Source organism: Amblyraja radiata, chromosome 27 (assembly GCF_010909765.2).
Source record: "Amblyraja radiata isolate CabotCenter1 chromosome 27, sAmbRad1.1.pri, whole genome shotgun sequence".
NCBI classification, from domain to species: Eukaryota; Metazoa; Chordata; class Chondrichthyes; order Rajiformes; family Rajidae; genus Amblyraja; species Amblyraja radiata.
The window spans coordinates 30024848-30041526 of NC_045982.1; the positions used below are offsets into that span (position 1 = coordinate 30024848).

Below are 16679 nucleotides of genomic sequence, written 5' to 3' on the forward strand. Positions count from 1 at the left end.
CGGGACTACCTGCAACTCCTGTGGGAGGCCTAACCACTGGAAGAAAAGGTGTAGGTCAACAAAATCATACAGCACCAAGCCAAAGCAGCAATGGTCAAAGAACGATAGAAATACGAGAAGGAAACAAATACACGCACACGTCCAACAGGAAGAGGAGATAACCTCAGATACCTCTGAGGAAGAATTCCTTTCCGTTGGGACCATTGACGTCCACGAAATGGGAAACAACAAACCACATAGCAACAGAGATGAAGCATATACTATAATACAACTACAGAAAAAAGTGGGAAAGAAAAGAACAACGATTAATCTAAGGCTCAAAATTGATACTGGAGCCCAGAGCAATATCTTACCAGTCAATCTTTACGGAAAGATATTCCCTGAACACATGACAAAAGATGGCAGCGTCAGGAAAGGAATCCTTGTAAGTAGCGATGTAGTCCTAGCTGCATACGGAGGTTCCATAATCCCACAGCTAGGCAAAACAATCATAGCAGGAACATACAAAGGGAAAGAAGTGAAATGCCCCTTCTACATCACTAAATCGAAAGGACCTGCTATTCTCGGCCTGGACACGTGCCAAAGACTGAAGATTGTGTCAATCAACCATGGAATCAAGACAAACTCCTGCAGAATTGACAGAAACATACCCATCAAAAACCGGCCTCCCATCAGGAACAAAGAAGAATTGATGGACATGTACCCAGAGTGTTTTGACGATACCGTTGGTTGTTTTGAGGAATACGAATACCATATCACAGTAGACCCCAGTGTGAAACCAGTGATCCACCCACCCCGCCGTGTTCCCCTTGAACTGAAAGAGAGGCTAAGGGAACAACTAAACGAAATGGAAGAAAAGGGCATCATCACAGCAATAACTAAACCAACTGATTGGGTAAATTCAATTGTTATCAAAGAAAAGCCAAACGGAAAACTAAGGATATGCCTTGATCCCAGGGATCTGAACAATGCATTGAAGCGCGACCATTATCCAACTCCAACCCTTGAAGAGATCACACCAGCACTGGCCGGTTCCAAGGTGTTCAGCAAGCTGGATGCTAGCAATGGATATTGGAACATCAAAATAGACCGGAAGTCATCAATGCTCACCACTTTCAACACGCCATTTGGCAGATTCAGATTCAACAGGCTCCCATTCGGGCTGAAGGTGAGTCAAGATGTCTTCCAGCGGAAAATAGATGAAACATACAAAGGCTGTAAAGGGGCAATCGGGATAGCAGATGATATCCAAGTATACGGCAGAGATGAAAACACGCATGATTACAACCTCCATGAGGCTATGGAAAAAACTCGAAGAGCCGGCATAAAGCTCAATGCAGACAAATGCATAATCAAAGAAAGGGAGTGCAAATTCTTTGGACTGATTTACTCTGCAGAAGGAGTGAAACCGGACCCTACAAAAGTGGATGCTATCAACCACATGGAGGAACCCAAAGACAAGAAACAGCTAAGAAGTTTCCTAGGGCTCATACAATACATGGGAGTCTTCATACCTAAGCTTGCTAATCACACAGCAAATCTCCGTGAATTGATGAAAGACGACGCTGAATTTGATTGGTGTGCTTCACATAGCCAAGATTTTGGGAAATTAAAACAACTCATCAGCAAAGAAACGATCCTGCAGTACTATGACAGACAGAAACCTGTAACACTCCAAGTTGATGCCTCCATGAGAGGAGTTGGAGCAGTACTGACACAAAATGGCCGACCTATTGCGTATGCATCCAAAGCACTCACTCCTACAGAATCAAGGTACGCAAACATAGAGAGAGAACTCTTAGCAGTAGTCTATGGCTGCGAGAAATTTCACACTTACCTATATGGAAGGTATTTCGACATCGAAACAGACCACCGCCCTCTAGAACAAATCGAAAAAAAAAAACCTCACCAAAGCACCAGCCAGACTACAGAGACTATTACTGAGGCTACAGAGCTACGACTACAACATCAGATACAAGCCAGGAAAAGACCTGCTGCTAGCTGACGCCCTATCCAGACTATCAACACATGACAAACAAGAGATGGAAGGGCTGAGCATAAAGATCCACCACATTGTGAGTGTGACAAGCGTGAAGCTGGAACAGATCAAAGAGGAAACAGCCAGAGATGAAGAACTCCAGCTCCTCACCCAAATGGTAATACAGGGGTGGCCAGAAAAGAGACAACAAGTTCAGCCTATCCTCCGCGAATACTGGACCATCCGTGATGATATTTCGGTAGAGAATGGAGTCCTGATGGCCGGATCACGAATCATCATACCCAAGTCCATGAAAAAAGAAATCCTCGAAAAGATCCACCAGGGACACTTAGGAATGGAAAAGTGCAGACTCCGTGCTAAATCCGCTGTGTACTGGATAGGCATGTACAAGGACATAGAAAAGCTGGTATCTACATGCCACATATGCCAAAAATACAGGAATTCACAACAGAAGGAGGAAATGACACCCAGTGATATCCCAAGCCGGCCATGGCAAACCATTGGAGCAGACCTGTTCACAGAGAACCAGCAATGGTATTTGATTATGGCCTGCTACTACTCCAAATTCCCATTTGTGAGAAACATAAAGGACTTGAAAGCTAAAACAATTGTGTCAATTGTTAGAGGGTTGTTTGCAGAGCAAGGAATACCTGAGCAGATCGTATGTGACAATGGAACCCAATTCACATCTCGGGAATTCAGAGAGCTGGCCACCGAATACGGGTTCAAAATCACAACATCTTCACCACATTACCCAAAGGGCCATGGGTTTATTGAAAGGCAAGTACAGACAGCCAAGAAAACACTAATAAAATGCCGAGAGGCAAAGGAGGATCCAAACCTGGCACTTTTATCCTTACGGGCAACTCCACTAAAGGCTGACATGAAGTCTCCTGCAGAAATGCTAAATGGCAGGAAATACAAAACCACCCTGCCAAGCAAAATCCAACCCCCTATCGACCAAGAAGAAACAAGGGCAAAATTGGCAGCTGCCCAGGAGGAGGGGCTGAAACAATACAACAAAAATGCACAGTACTTGCCTAAACTATTTCAAGGCCAAAACGTACATGCTCAGGATCCAACAACAAAGAAATGGACCCCAGCACAAATCACCAGCAGGGCTGGAACCCCAAAATCATATATCATAGAGACAGAACCGGGCAGACAGTTGAGACGAAACAGAATTCACATCCGCCCGACACCTGAAATGTCAACACCTGCAACTTCAAAGACAACACCAGCAACTCCTAGGACACCACCCACAGCAGCAGCAACACCTGCCATTGATGACAACACATTCTCACAAACTGCTACCAGTGAGTCATATAGTCAACCAGCACCAACCAATGGCCAGGAAACAACTCAACAAGTTACCAATACATCGAGTGCAACACTGCAGGCAACAACCAGATCTACTAGATCCAGGAGCAACATCTTACCCCCAGCGCGTTATCGCTAGCACTGGAAGGGACAAGTCACGCCAAGACATGACTCTTGACTGGCTACGCACTACCTGAAAGAAAACAAGCTGCCATTATATATTTTGTTGTGTAGTATAGTAGAAAGCAGAATGCCATGAATGTGGGCAGAATAATCCCACGGTATCTGCTACAGGATTGCCACCCTCGCTCTGGCAATCCTCTAGTGTCACTAATTTTGTTCCTTTCTTTTGAGAAGGGGGGATGTTACATATGCTACATATTCATTGTAGCAGTCCCAACCTCCTGCACTACTTTGTATCAGGCACACTCACCACACACACACACACTGTGATTAGGTATGTAAGCACTTTCAGTATTACTACGCCACACAGATAAAGGAGCTGAATAAAGGAGTAAATTAAGGCAACTGAAACAACCTGAATTGTGTCGTTATTATCAGGATATCAAACACGAAGACACAACAGTTTCTAAACCCATGACAATGAGATTTCAAAAGTATGTCATGTTGTGAATTCTTGTGTGAATGTTATTTGGGTACTTAAAAATGTTAATCTATTCTTAAGAAATGGATAGATGTTTAGATCTAGTAATTGAATTTTTTAATTAGCTATAATTAGGTAACTAACTAATTATATGCTTTAAGTTCAAGTCATCTAAGTAAGATTGTTTCATATTTGTTTCAGAATGCTTCAATCTATAATAACTGAACATTTCTTTCAGTTCTCTTAATTTTTAAGAAAGTTATGGGCTTTTGACTGTTCTCGATCACAGCTTTTGTGTTAAGTCAATGGAAAAGCAATAGGGAACAAGATGCTAATTTCCGAGTATGAAAATGGCCATAACCTTTTTAATACTGAAGATATGAAAGTGAATTAGGTGTCAAATTAAACTTCTTTTTATGCTTTATCTGATGGGATAAATTACAGACTTGATTTTTTAAATCTCAAAATGTTGTAACATTGCTACTTGAATTTTTAAATCTCAAAATTTTGTAACATTGCTATAGACACATGGAAAGATTGGTACTGTAATTAAGTCACAGATCAACCATGAACAAAGTGTTGGAGGAATTCAGGCAGCATCTGGAGGGTAGTCCTCAGGCCAGGACCCTCCAGCTTAGCACCACAGAGCCATCAGGTTTGCCCAGAACAAGGACGGGCTAGCAGTGGGTGCCGAAGGCCAGGCGGGCCACCGAGCCCTCCAACACAGAGGGACCATTGGGACTCCGGTCAACACCTTCGTAACTCTAGATAGACACAAAAAGCTTCAGTAGCCAGCGGGAGAGGCAAAACCTGTCGGAGTTACTCCAGCTTTTTGTGTCTACCTTCGGCTTAAGCCCGTGTCTGCAGTCCATGTGTCGGCGCCCTATACGTGTTGACTCCGGCTGGCGTAATGTGTGTATGGTTATCAAAACAAAGATTCTCACTATCACGTGTGCTAATGAAGTATCAACCACTATCAGACACACAGCGGCCTGCGGGGATACGGCCGAGGGTCTGCCCGCCCGCCGCTACCTACCTCAGTCTTGTCTCTCTCCGCTTCACCACCTCCAGCCGCCTCCCGCCCGCCCGCGCCACAATTTAAATTTCAAACGCAACGGACAAACCGGGGCTCGGGACCCGCCCTCCTCCCCTGCCACCAACCAATCACAGCCGTAGGCGGGCCAAGCACTGACCAATCACAGCACGCCTGCATACGTCACGCCCAATCAAAGCACGCCTGTATACGTCACGCCCAATCACCGCACGTATTTCTACGCCTACGCCGATGCCGCGCCCAATCAACCGGGCTCACTCGCAGTGGCCAATCATACCCCGGTTCACTCTAAGATCTTTGGTTCGCCTCTCTCCCAAACCATTTCCCTGCTCACATGGTTTCCTATTGTGGAAACCAAAGATCTCTGCTCTAAGATCTTTGGTAGAAACTGATTGATTATGTTTCGGCAAGCAATGTTCTCATAATCAATCTTTGCATGAAAAAAATATTTTCCTCACACAAGCATTGTGTTTTTTTGTCCAAAAAATAAACCCTCCACTTCTGAGATATTAACATGTCAAGAGGAAGCAACTGACCATGTTCCACTAAGCCAACCATCAAGCAGCTGAGAAACTCTCTAGAATTTAGGAGATTGAGAGGGGATCTTATAGAAACTTACAAAATTCTTAAGGGGTTGGACAGGCTAGATGCAGGAAGATTGCTCCCGATGTTGGGGAAGTCCAGGACAAGGGGTCACAGCTTAAGGATAAGGGGGAAATCCTTTAAAACCGAGATGAGAAGAACTTTTTTCACACAGAGAGTGGTGAATCTCTGGAACTCCCTGCCACAGAGGGTAGTCGAGGCCAGTTCATTGGCTATATTTAAGAGGGAGTAAGATGTGGCCCTTGTGGCTAAGGGGATCAGAGGGTATGGAGAGAAGGCAGGCACGGGATACTGAGTTGGATGATCAGCCATGATCATATTGAATGGCGATGCAGGCTCGAAGGGCCGAATGGCCTACTCCTGCACCTAATTTCTATGTTTCTAAATGACAGCTTGTGGAAATCAACCAATCAGAGAGCTCCTTACATCCTTCCTGGCTTTCGCTCTGTGTTTTGGTTGTGAACTCACCTGGAACTGCTGACATTCTCTGATGTTTTTGCACATTTGAGAGATATGTAAGTATCTGGCTATTAAATATGATGTATATTGCGTTCAAATTAATGACTCTTGGGAATGAAACTAATGTTACTTGGTTGATATTGTCCATGAACTGGCGTTTATATCGACCTTTTTGCATACCATGTGCTGGTGGCCTGTCTCGTCACTGAACCTGTAGAGACGTGTGTAGTTCCTGTCGTAGAACCCCTGGAGATTTGTCCCTGGTCTCTTTGTCTCAGTGACCTGGATATGACACTGTCACTCAGTGACACTGTCTCCATGCTTCATACAGCATTTCCCAGAACTGGTCGTGAATAGCACGACGCCGCTCGTGTGGAATTTTGTCACTGCATTTTCGCTTACAGTTGTTGCATGGTGGTTTCATGTTGTGTTTCTCCCTTGCCTTTTCGAGTTTGCGACATGCAGGATCTGTATGAAGCCTTGCCTTCTTGGCAGGATTCTCAACTGCGTTCAGTCCTTGCATTTCCTGCAACTGAGTCCTCTGAGGCCTGTAATGTGTATTGTCTGGAAGAACGGGAACAGATTCATCATTGTTGTTACGCAAATTGACATCTTCCAATAAGGCTGGATTGCTGTTCTCTTCGTTATTCACCACATCACTGGACAGAGAGGGAAAAAAGGCACAACAACTGTAAATGTTTCTAGTTAAAAATGATAAATTTAGCTATCTATATTTCAACTGCAAAGATACTATTTCCCTCATATTTTGCCATTCATATGTATTATAAATATACAATTTCATTAAACATGTAAAAATTATATAGTCTATATATAGCACCCTAAGGAAAGGAGAGTAGTTGTCGGCGTGATGGGGTTACCAGCGGTTTGCCTACTGTATTAACTGGCGCAAACAATCAATGCGTCGCCAGTAACCCATCGAGCTAAGGTATCCATAGAGCTTGCCATAGAGGGAGTACAGAGAAGGTTCACCAGACTAATTCCTGGGATGTCAGGACTTTCATATGAAGAAAGACTGGATAGACTCGGCTTGTACTCGCTAGAATTTAGAAGATTGAGGGGGGATCTTATAGAAACTTACAAAATTCTTAAGGGGTTGGACAGGCTAGATGCAGGAAGATTGTTCCCGATGTTGGGGAAGTCCAGGACAAGGGGTCACAGTTTAAGGATAAAGGGGAAATCCTTTAGGACCGAGATGAGGAAAACATTTTTCACACAGAGAGTGGTGAATCTCTGGAACTCTCTGCCACAGAAGGTAGTTGAGGCCAGTTCATATTTAAGAGGGAGTTAGATGTGGCCCTTGTGGCTAAAGGGATCAGGGGGTATGGAGAGAAGGCAGGTACAGGATACTGATTTGGATGATCAGCCATGATCATATTGAATGGCGGTGCATGCTCGAAGGGCCGAATGGCCTACTCCTGCACCTATTTTCTATGTTTCTATGAACATTGTCATGAACATTATATAATATGAAGCATCCGACTTGATGTTGTTTAAGCTTCTTTTTTTTCTGGTTAATGTTAAATACAAATATTTTGCAGTATTCTACACGTGCAGTTATGTAGACCAAGCATGTTTATGTAATGTACTTGGCAAACAATGTTAATGCAATGTACTTGGCAATCAATGTACTTGGCAAACCGTTTGTAGGACATGTGCATTAATTAGAGACACATGTGGTATGGCCATTTGTGATTTAGAAACTCAACACTTTAATTTTCCAACATTTCCGTGTCTTTATTGGTGAAATAATTAAACACATCTTCACCCCCCCCCCCCCCCCCCAAAAAAAAATATTTTTTTATAAGTTCACTTTTTTTTTCCAGTTGTGTATTGTGTAGCAGAAAAGTACTGAAACTAACAAAAGATTAAGCACAACCAAACCAAGCAAAATAGAACACTTTGTCTAGGATAATATGCATTAAAACATTTCTTTAGTGGGGAGGGTTGTTGAATTTGTGCATTTCCATTTGTCTTGCCATTTTCTACACTTCATTTAACCTGAATATTGGCTGCATTTATGTTCATGTTCTTGTGCAATTTTTTTCAAGACCTCTTGCAATTTCAGATATTACTGCCCTTTTCACACATAAAAGTATGTGCCAATAATTTATCACTACATACAGTTTAATTCTTGCATTTATGAGATAATGTCTTGCCCTTTCCACACTGGATACTGTATCTGAATGTGTCATAAAGTTACAATGAAATGTTTTTGCCCATTCCAGATGTTACAACTCAGTAAATATCCGCTAATTTATATACATACAAGGTTAATGCTTTATTGCATTTCGTTTTAATTTTTCCTCAACTGATTACTATTTTCCTTAATGTAAAAATGTTATGTAGTTACAGCAAATTCATCTTAAATGCTCTTAAGATGGATATTATTGTAATGTACTGTTACACATATTAATATCACCTTTATGTCTTTATGTCTTTATCATACAAATTGGTTTGCGTAATTGTATTTCAGGATGTTATTTATTATACATACATGGTTTACAACAGTGCAATAACAGTATTATAATAACAGTGCAATTGTTTTTGTAGGATTCAGTTCTTACAAATGTCATTGATTAGATTTTTCATTGCTTAAGAAATTTTGCCCAATACTCTCTCCTTTCTCTTATCTATAATCTTTTAGCGTGTAAACTTAATTTTCATAATAAGATTGTAGAAATGTTTGATGTATGTCCCTGGATTTTAGCTTTTGAATTATAGACATATATGATTTCATGGTATGTTATGATTATCACATTATCCAATTTTGATTTCATTAAGCAGCAATATTTTATTTTTAATCATTGTTATCTCAAATTACTGTGCATATTAATGTATGCCATTTCACTGTAAACATGTACAATTCAGCCATTGGCTGCCATACATGATTCTAATAAAACCTGTATTGAATTGAATTTTTATTGGGGAATGATGAATTGTGTTATTTTGTATACTGATAAGTTATTTCAAATCAGTAGCATTGCAGTTTAACAATTATTAGTGGTGCCTACCAGTCAGTAGTTAGTGCACATGTATATGTAAGCTGTAAATTTGAAACTCCCTGAAAACCAGTTTCAGTTGGTGTACATGGTCACAGTTATTACAATTACAATAGACAATAGGTGCAGGGGTAGGCCATTCGGCCCTTCGAGCCAGCACCCCCATTCAATGTGATCATGGCTGGCTGATCATCCCCAATCAGTACCCCGTTCCTGCCTTCTCCCCATATTCCCTGACTCCGCTATCTTTAAGAGCCCTATCTAGCTCTCTCTTGAAAGCACCCAGAGAACCTGCCTCCACCGCCCTCTGAGGCAGAGAATTCCACAAGCCTCACTGTGAGAAAATGTGTTTCCTTGTCTCCGTTCTAAATGGCTTACTCCTTATTCTTAAACCGTGGCCCCTGGTTCTGGACTCCCCCAACATCGGGAACATGTTTCCTGCCTCTAGCGTGTCCAAGCCCTTGACAATCTTATATGTTTCAATGAGATCTCCTCTCATCCTTCTAAACTCCAGAGTGTACAAGCCCAGCTGCTCCATTCTCTCAGCATATGACAGTCCCGCCATCCCGGGAATTAACCTTGTAAACCTACGCTGCACTCCCTCAATAGCAAGAATGTCCTTCCTCAAATTAGGGGACCAAAACTCTAATTTTGGTCCCCTAATTCCCCGCAGTGTCCTGCAGGCACTGCGGGGAAATGACTCCATGGATCATGTGGCATGGTTCCCAGAGCAGACTGCCCAGCTTGTCTGGTGAAATGCCTCATTGCCAGAACTCACCAACAAGTACCAAGTCCTGGCTTGGCTGGCGGTGATGGGAGCCCTCCCAGTTAGATTCTTCCTGCACCATTGGAACCTCACGAGTACACGCTGCACTCGGGACGGCTGCTATGGAGAGGAGACGGTTGTCCACCTCTTTGCAGAGTGTGGATTTGCAAAACGAGTCTGGAGAAATTTACAAGGGTCCCTGTCACGATTTATTCCGAACAGCTCTGTCACAGAGGACTCTGTGATTTAAGATTCAAGAGTTTATTGTCATGTGTCCCTGATAGGACAATGAAATTCTTGCTTTGCTTCAGCACAACAGAACATAGTAGGCATTGACTACAAAACAGATCAGTGTGTCCATATGCCATTATATACGTATATACACACATGAATAAATAAACTGATATGGTGCAAATAACAGATAATGGGCTATTAATGTTCAGAGTTTTGTCCGAGCCAAGTTTATTAGCCTGATGGCTGTGGGGAAGTAGCTATTCCTGAACCTGGTCGTTGCAGTCTTCAGGCTCCTGTACCTTCTACCTGAAAGTAGCAGGGAGATGAGTGTGTGGCCAGGATGGTGTGGCGTGGATTTACGGACTGTTCCCAGGGACGCATTCAGAGACTGACATAGAGTGCTGCTGGAAGGTCATCAACTCGGTGAAAGACGCTATTTTGTCTGCCCGAGCTTTGTTGACCACCCAGCGAAGCGAGATGTCCGTCGGGGAATTTTGCCGACTGGCCCGCTGCAGACTGCAGGAGCACGTGCTGAGGGACGCATTGAAGCTTGGTGCAGCCAACGCCAAGGCTCGGTGGGGGAGGACCACAGTCTAAGGTCCTTCAGCTGCTGGACATGGGGGACAGTGGTGGAGACACCCCTCAAAGTAAGGGAAGGGATTCCATGCCAGTGGGCCACATGAGTGGCAAGGGTTGGAGAAAAAAATGGTGTGATTTATGTAAACAGTATTGAACGTTTTTATAGCCTCTGAGAATGTCGGATGAATTTTTTGCATGGTTCCTGTATTATATATATTTATCACTTGAATAAAGTCTAGTTTGAAATTTAAAAAAAAAGTCAGATTGGGAATCTGACCTTTCTGTCCTGGGCCTGCTCCATTGTTAGAGTAAGGCCCAGCACAAATTGGAGGAACTGCACCCACATTTCACTTGGGTAGTTGACACCCCAGTGGTGTGAACATTGACTTCTCTAACTTCAGATAGCCCTAGCTTTCTCTCTCCATCCCCTTCCCTACCCAGTTTTCCCACTAGTCTTACTGTCTCTGCCTACACTCTATCTTTGTCCCGCCCCTTTCCCTGACATCAGTCTGAAAAAGGGTCTCGACCCGAAATGTCGCCCATTCCTTCTATCTGAGATGCTGCCTCACCCACTGAGTTACTCCAGCATTTTGTGTCTACCTTTGATTTTAACCAGCATCTGCAGCTCTTTCGTACACATATACGTAGAGCATCATATGCATTTGTCCAGGGCCCTAGTGAGACCACACCTGGAGTATTGTGTGCAGTTTTGGTCTCCAAATTTGAGGAAGGACATTCTTGCTATTGAGGGAGTACAGGGTAGGTTCACGAGGATAATTCCAGGGAAGGCGGGACTGTCATATGTTGATAGAATGGACGGCTGGGCTTGTATACTCTGGAATTTAGAAGGATGAGAGGATATTGTATTGAAACATATAAGATTATTAAGGGATTGGACACGCTAGAGCCAGGAAACATGTTCCTAATGTTGGGGGAGTCCAAAACCAGGGGCCACAGTTGAAGAATAAGGGGTATGTCATTTAGAATGGAAATGAGGAATAACATTTTCACCTTGAGAGTTGTAAATCTGTGGAATTCTCTGCCTCAGAAGGTAGTGGAGGCCAATTCTCTGGATGCTTTCATAGTTAGATAGAGCTCCTAAAGATCGCAGAGTCTAGGGATATGGTGAGAAGGCAGGAACGGGGTACTAATTGTGGCTGATCAGCCTTGATCACATTTAATGACGGTGCTGGCTCGAAGGACCAAATGGCCTACTCCTTCGGAACAGTCCTATTAATAAGCGAGTTCGGTATTCCGAAAATTGCAAGGAATCAATGTCAAAGGTCACTCACGATAAACACCCCCGGCAACTGTGCCGCCGCATGCACACAGACCCGCGCCCCATCTGTAGCCCGGGTCGAACCCGCGCCGCCGATCCGCCACTGGACAATCCCCATCCCCCCCCCCCCCCGAGCGCCTCATCGCCGTCCGGGGGTGGCCGGTAATGCCCGCAGCGATCCCGGACCAACGGGTCACCGGCCAGCTGCAGCAGCGGCCCAGGCCCACAGCCAGCGCCAACTCCGCCTACCTCGTTGGACCAACCGACAGCCCTGGACAGACGGGACACCGGCGTGTTTACAGCAGCGGCCCAGGCCGACAGCAATGCGTGGAGAAGAAATGCCAAAATGCCAACTCCAGCTCAACTCTGCCTGTCTCGCCGGGTTAACAGACAGCCCTGGACTGACGGGACACTAGCCTGGAGCAGCGGTCCGCCACCGCAACGGGCCAGATCCCCACCAGTCCAGGGCTGCTGGTCAACCCGGCGGGACAGGCAGTCAAGCCAGAGCTTTTATTCTGCGCCGGCTGCAAGCCTGGGCCGCCATGGCAACGGACCGGCGCCCCGCCAGTCCAGGGCCACCCCGAACATCCCCGGTTGCCCCCGGATAGGGATGGGACACCCAGGAGAGGATGGGGTGGCCCAGCAGCAACTCAACAGCGCCTGCATCGCCGGAGACCCGGGCCCGATCCCGACCACGGACGAAACGCAGGTGTGCACCCACGCAGCAGCACAGCCGCCGAGAATGTTTATCGCGAGTGACCCATGACCTGGGCATGTGCAGTCGGAATACCCAACTCGCTTAATCTAGTCCCTCACTATCCTGTTTGCCATTTCTCACATTTGTGCACCAAATATTACGAGCCACTTTGCAGATGTTTTGAAGATCTTCACACGGGGTGGGATCTCTGTGAATTTTCCTGAGGTAATTCATGAAAGGTATTCGGTTTTAAGTGCCATGTGAGCGTGAGATTCACGCATTTCACGCAATTCTCACGCTGATCACAGAATTTCTCACGCTCAAAAAATTAATTGAAATTTTCTTTTAAAAATAAAGAAAGTTAAGAAGAATTCTTAAGGAAAACTTTTTTCACACAGAGAGTGGTGAATCTCTGGAATTCTCTGCCGCAGAAGGTAGTTGAGGCCAGTTCATTGGCTGTATTTAAGAGGGAGTTAGATGTGGCCCTTGTGGCGAAGGGGATCAGGGGGTATGGAGTGAAGGCAGGTACAGGATACTGAGTTGGATGATCAGCCATGATCATATTGAATGGCGGTGCAGGCTCGAAGGGCCGAATGGCCTACTCCTGCACCTATTTTCTATGTTTCTACCGGCCCGCGGTCCACATCCAGCCCGCGAAGGGGTCCAATCCGGCCCGCGGGATGATTTTGGGGGGGAGGGGGAAAGTAGTTTTGTTTCGAGTCTAACTACACATTCCCGTGCAGATGGTGTGATAGGTCCCTCACACCCTCACCTCCGGCTCTGTCCACACCGCATGGAGTTTTAACCCCGGCCCGGAGCCAGGAGCGGACCGGGTGAGTTGGTGCCGCCTCTGGAGCCGCGGGGATGAATCTCGGGCTATGGATCCGCACCGATGCCCGACCCCCGGGTCACTGACCCTCACCTCCCACGGACTCCAGCTGGACACAGCAACGTTGCCAGTTCGTGAAACGTTGATAGCAAAGTTGACTGGAGAGGACTGTTTCTAGAAGATATCGGTGTTACATTAGAAACATAGAAATTAGGTGCAGGAGTAGGCCATTCACCACTCTCTGTGTGAAAAAAAGTTCTTCTCATCTCGGTTTTAAAGGATTTCCCCCTTATCCTTAAGCTGTGACCCCTTGTCCTGGAGGTAATTTTGACATTCAATGATATAATCCTCATCTGGTTTTTCTCATCCTTCTTCCTCTCGGGTTTAGTACTATTTCTACCCCGCTTGAGCTTGTTTTTCTCTCTCTGACACTGAACGAAAGTTTCCCAGGGTTGAGACAGAAATGAATTGGAATTGTAGGCAGGGCAAGGCATGCTGGGAGTTGTAGTTCCGGTAGGGGGAGGTTGTCGTCAGTGCGCAGGCGCTGTCCGCTGGGCCTGCGGGATGTGGAGCAGTCGCTGACCGCCCGCCCTGATGTTGCCGTGTCCGTGTCCGCCCGGGTTGTCGTCCGTGTGGCCGGGTTATTAGTGCGGCGCGACTCGGCTGCTGCTGCTGCTGGAGCCGGACCTCGAGCTGTCCGTGTGGAGTTTGCAGGTTCTCCCTGTGACCGCGTTGCTCCAGTTTCCTGGTGTGAAGGTGAGTGGGGAACTCGGGGGAGGTTGAGAAATAGGGGCAATAACATATAACATGGGTTAGTGCAAGTGAGTGTTTTTTAATGAGGTATCTCTCATATATCCCCATCTCGGGCACATCTGTCACATTGCTCCCTCTCTGGCACATCCATGTCTTGGGCACCACAGTACAGAGTGGCTTTTAGAACATAGAGGGAACAACAGTACCAGTATAGAGTGATTTCACGAAAGGTCACTGGGTCATAGATCCTCACCCACGTGTCCTCACGGTCACCCCGACTGGCACAGTTATTTACAGCTCAAAAACCGGCCGTTTTCGCGGTTTTTAACGGGTGTGAAAGTGCGCGTTTTCAGCATCAATAACATGTACCGGAAGTGACGCTTGTACCCCAGTTGGATTTTGCGGTCATGTGGGCGAGGATCTATGATCCAGAGACCTTTCGTGAAATCACCCTATACGACCATGTCCTTCAGCCCGCAATGTCTGTGCCAAACATGGTGCCATAATAAACTAATCACATCTGCATACATTTGAGCCATGTCTCTCCATTCCCTGCATATCCATGTGCCTATCTGAAAGCCACTTAAATGCAACTATTGTGTCTGCCTCCACCACTACCTCAGGTAGCATGTTCCAGGCACCCACTGTCCTCTGAGTAAAGAAAAACTAGCCACACACATTTATAAACTTTGCAATTTTTACCTTCAAGTTATTCCCTGTAATTTTTGGTGAACAGTCTGGATGAAAGTTTGGATGTAGGATGAAAGTTTGCATGTAGGCTGGTATTTATGGTCCATTTCTAATTGTACGAGCCAAGGGTCAAAAGTGTTTAATTGTCCTATGTACTGGCTGCAGAGAAATTGTTATTTGCATCAGCTTTACAGGACCATTAACGCAATACCACCAGACAGACCGCCATCTGAAGAAGGGTCTTAACCCAAACTGTCACCCATTCCTTCTCTCCAGAGATGCTGCCTGTTCCGCTGAGTTACTCCAGTTTTTTTGTGTCTATCCCTGTGTGTAAACCAGCATCTGCAGTTCCTTGATACACCACCATACTCAAGAGCAGCTTCTGCCCCACTGTTGTCAGACTGCTGAATGATCTGTATCTTGGTATGCATCAATGGTTCAATTGTACTTTATTTAGTCACATGCTTCTAGGTACAGAGAAATACTTTGATTCATATTTATTTATGCAAGCCATACTAAACCTAAGCATAATCATAAATAAGTTCAAAGGTTGTAGTGTAAAAATATTATTCACCGAAACAGTACACAGAATTGCTATGTTTCCAGTGCCATCTTGTGCCCTTCATATTTCAAGATCTTAAAAGTATAGAGATCTCTCTAGGTCTTAATGGCCCATTGTCCTGGCGGTGGCAATGGGTCAGGGTAGCAGGGTCGGCCTGTCCTGGCAATGGTGTCAGTGTCCTCCAGCGCTGCTCTGTGCCACTGCAAGCCATGTCTGATCCGCACACTCGGCTTCAGTGAGGCCTCCAGTGGCACCCAATCCAAGCGATCCCTCAGCTGCTGAGGAACCTCTAGCGGTCCACAGACACCTCGACCCATGAAGGTGCCTTCCATAGCAACTGCTCTGTATGCGAGCACACAGCCAATCACTAGCACCGATCCTCTCCTTCATCCGCTGCCACCATCTTGAGTGGTGTGACAATAATAAATCAATTCCAATAACAGAATAAAAGATTCAATAATGCAATAAATTAATAATCAGTAATACTGGGTACTAGTATTAATACTATCAGTAATACTAGGTGAGAGAAGCCAAGGGCTATCTGAAGTTAGAGAAGTTAATGTTCATACTGCTGGGGTGTAAACTACCCAATCGAAATATGAGGTGCTGTTCCTCCAATTTGCGCTGGGCCTCACTCTGACAATGGAGGAGGCCCAGGACAGAATGGTCAGATTGGGAATGGGAGGGGGAGTTGAAATGCTGAGCCACCGGGAGATCACGTCGGTTAAGACTGACTGAGCGGTGGTGTTCAGTTAAATGATCGCCGAGCCTGCTCTTGGTCTCGCCGATGTAGAGAAGTCGACTCCTGGAACAGTGAATACAGTGGATTGGGTGGAAGGAGGTGCGTGAACCTCTGCCTCACCTGAAAAGACTGTTTGGGTCCTTGGATGGAGTCGATGGGGGAGGTAAAGGGACAGCTGTTGCATCTCCTGTGGTTGCAGGGGAGATTACCTGGGGAGGGGGTGGTTTGGGTGGGAAGGGATGAGTTGAGCAGGGAGTTTTGGAGTGAACGGTGTGCGGAAAGCAGAAAGGGGTGGAGATGGGTCGAGACCCTTCTTCAGACTGGCTGAAACATCACCCATTCCTTCTATCCAGGGATGCTGCCTGTCCTGCTGAGTTACTCCATGGTATTGGACTATTCTGTTCTCCAGATTATAAAAAAAATTAATATGAAAGCTGTGAAACGTGGAAAATGAATCGCATTTAAAGGGCCACCATATACTGAGTATCT

The 16679-nt window shown here is 45.5% G+C and overlaps 1 protein-coding gene across 2 annotated transcripts in view; it reads left to right on the forward strand.

Moving 5' to 3' along the window:
• Window positions 1–16679, forward strand: part of LOC116988602 (uncharacterized protein C1orf109-like) — a 166213-nt gene that overhangs the window by 133393 nt on the left and 16141 nt on the right. The window contains exon 1 of one of the 2 annotated variants that reach the window (XM_033045479.1): window positions 13967–14199. The exons of the other annotated variant lie outside the window; for it this stretch is intronic. The gene's annotated coding sequence lies outside the window, so the exon portion shown is untranslated. Of the gene's footprint in view, window positions 1–13966; window positions 14200–16679 lie in introns of those variants that run through there. 2 annotated transcript variants of the gene reach the window in all.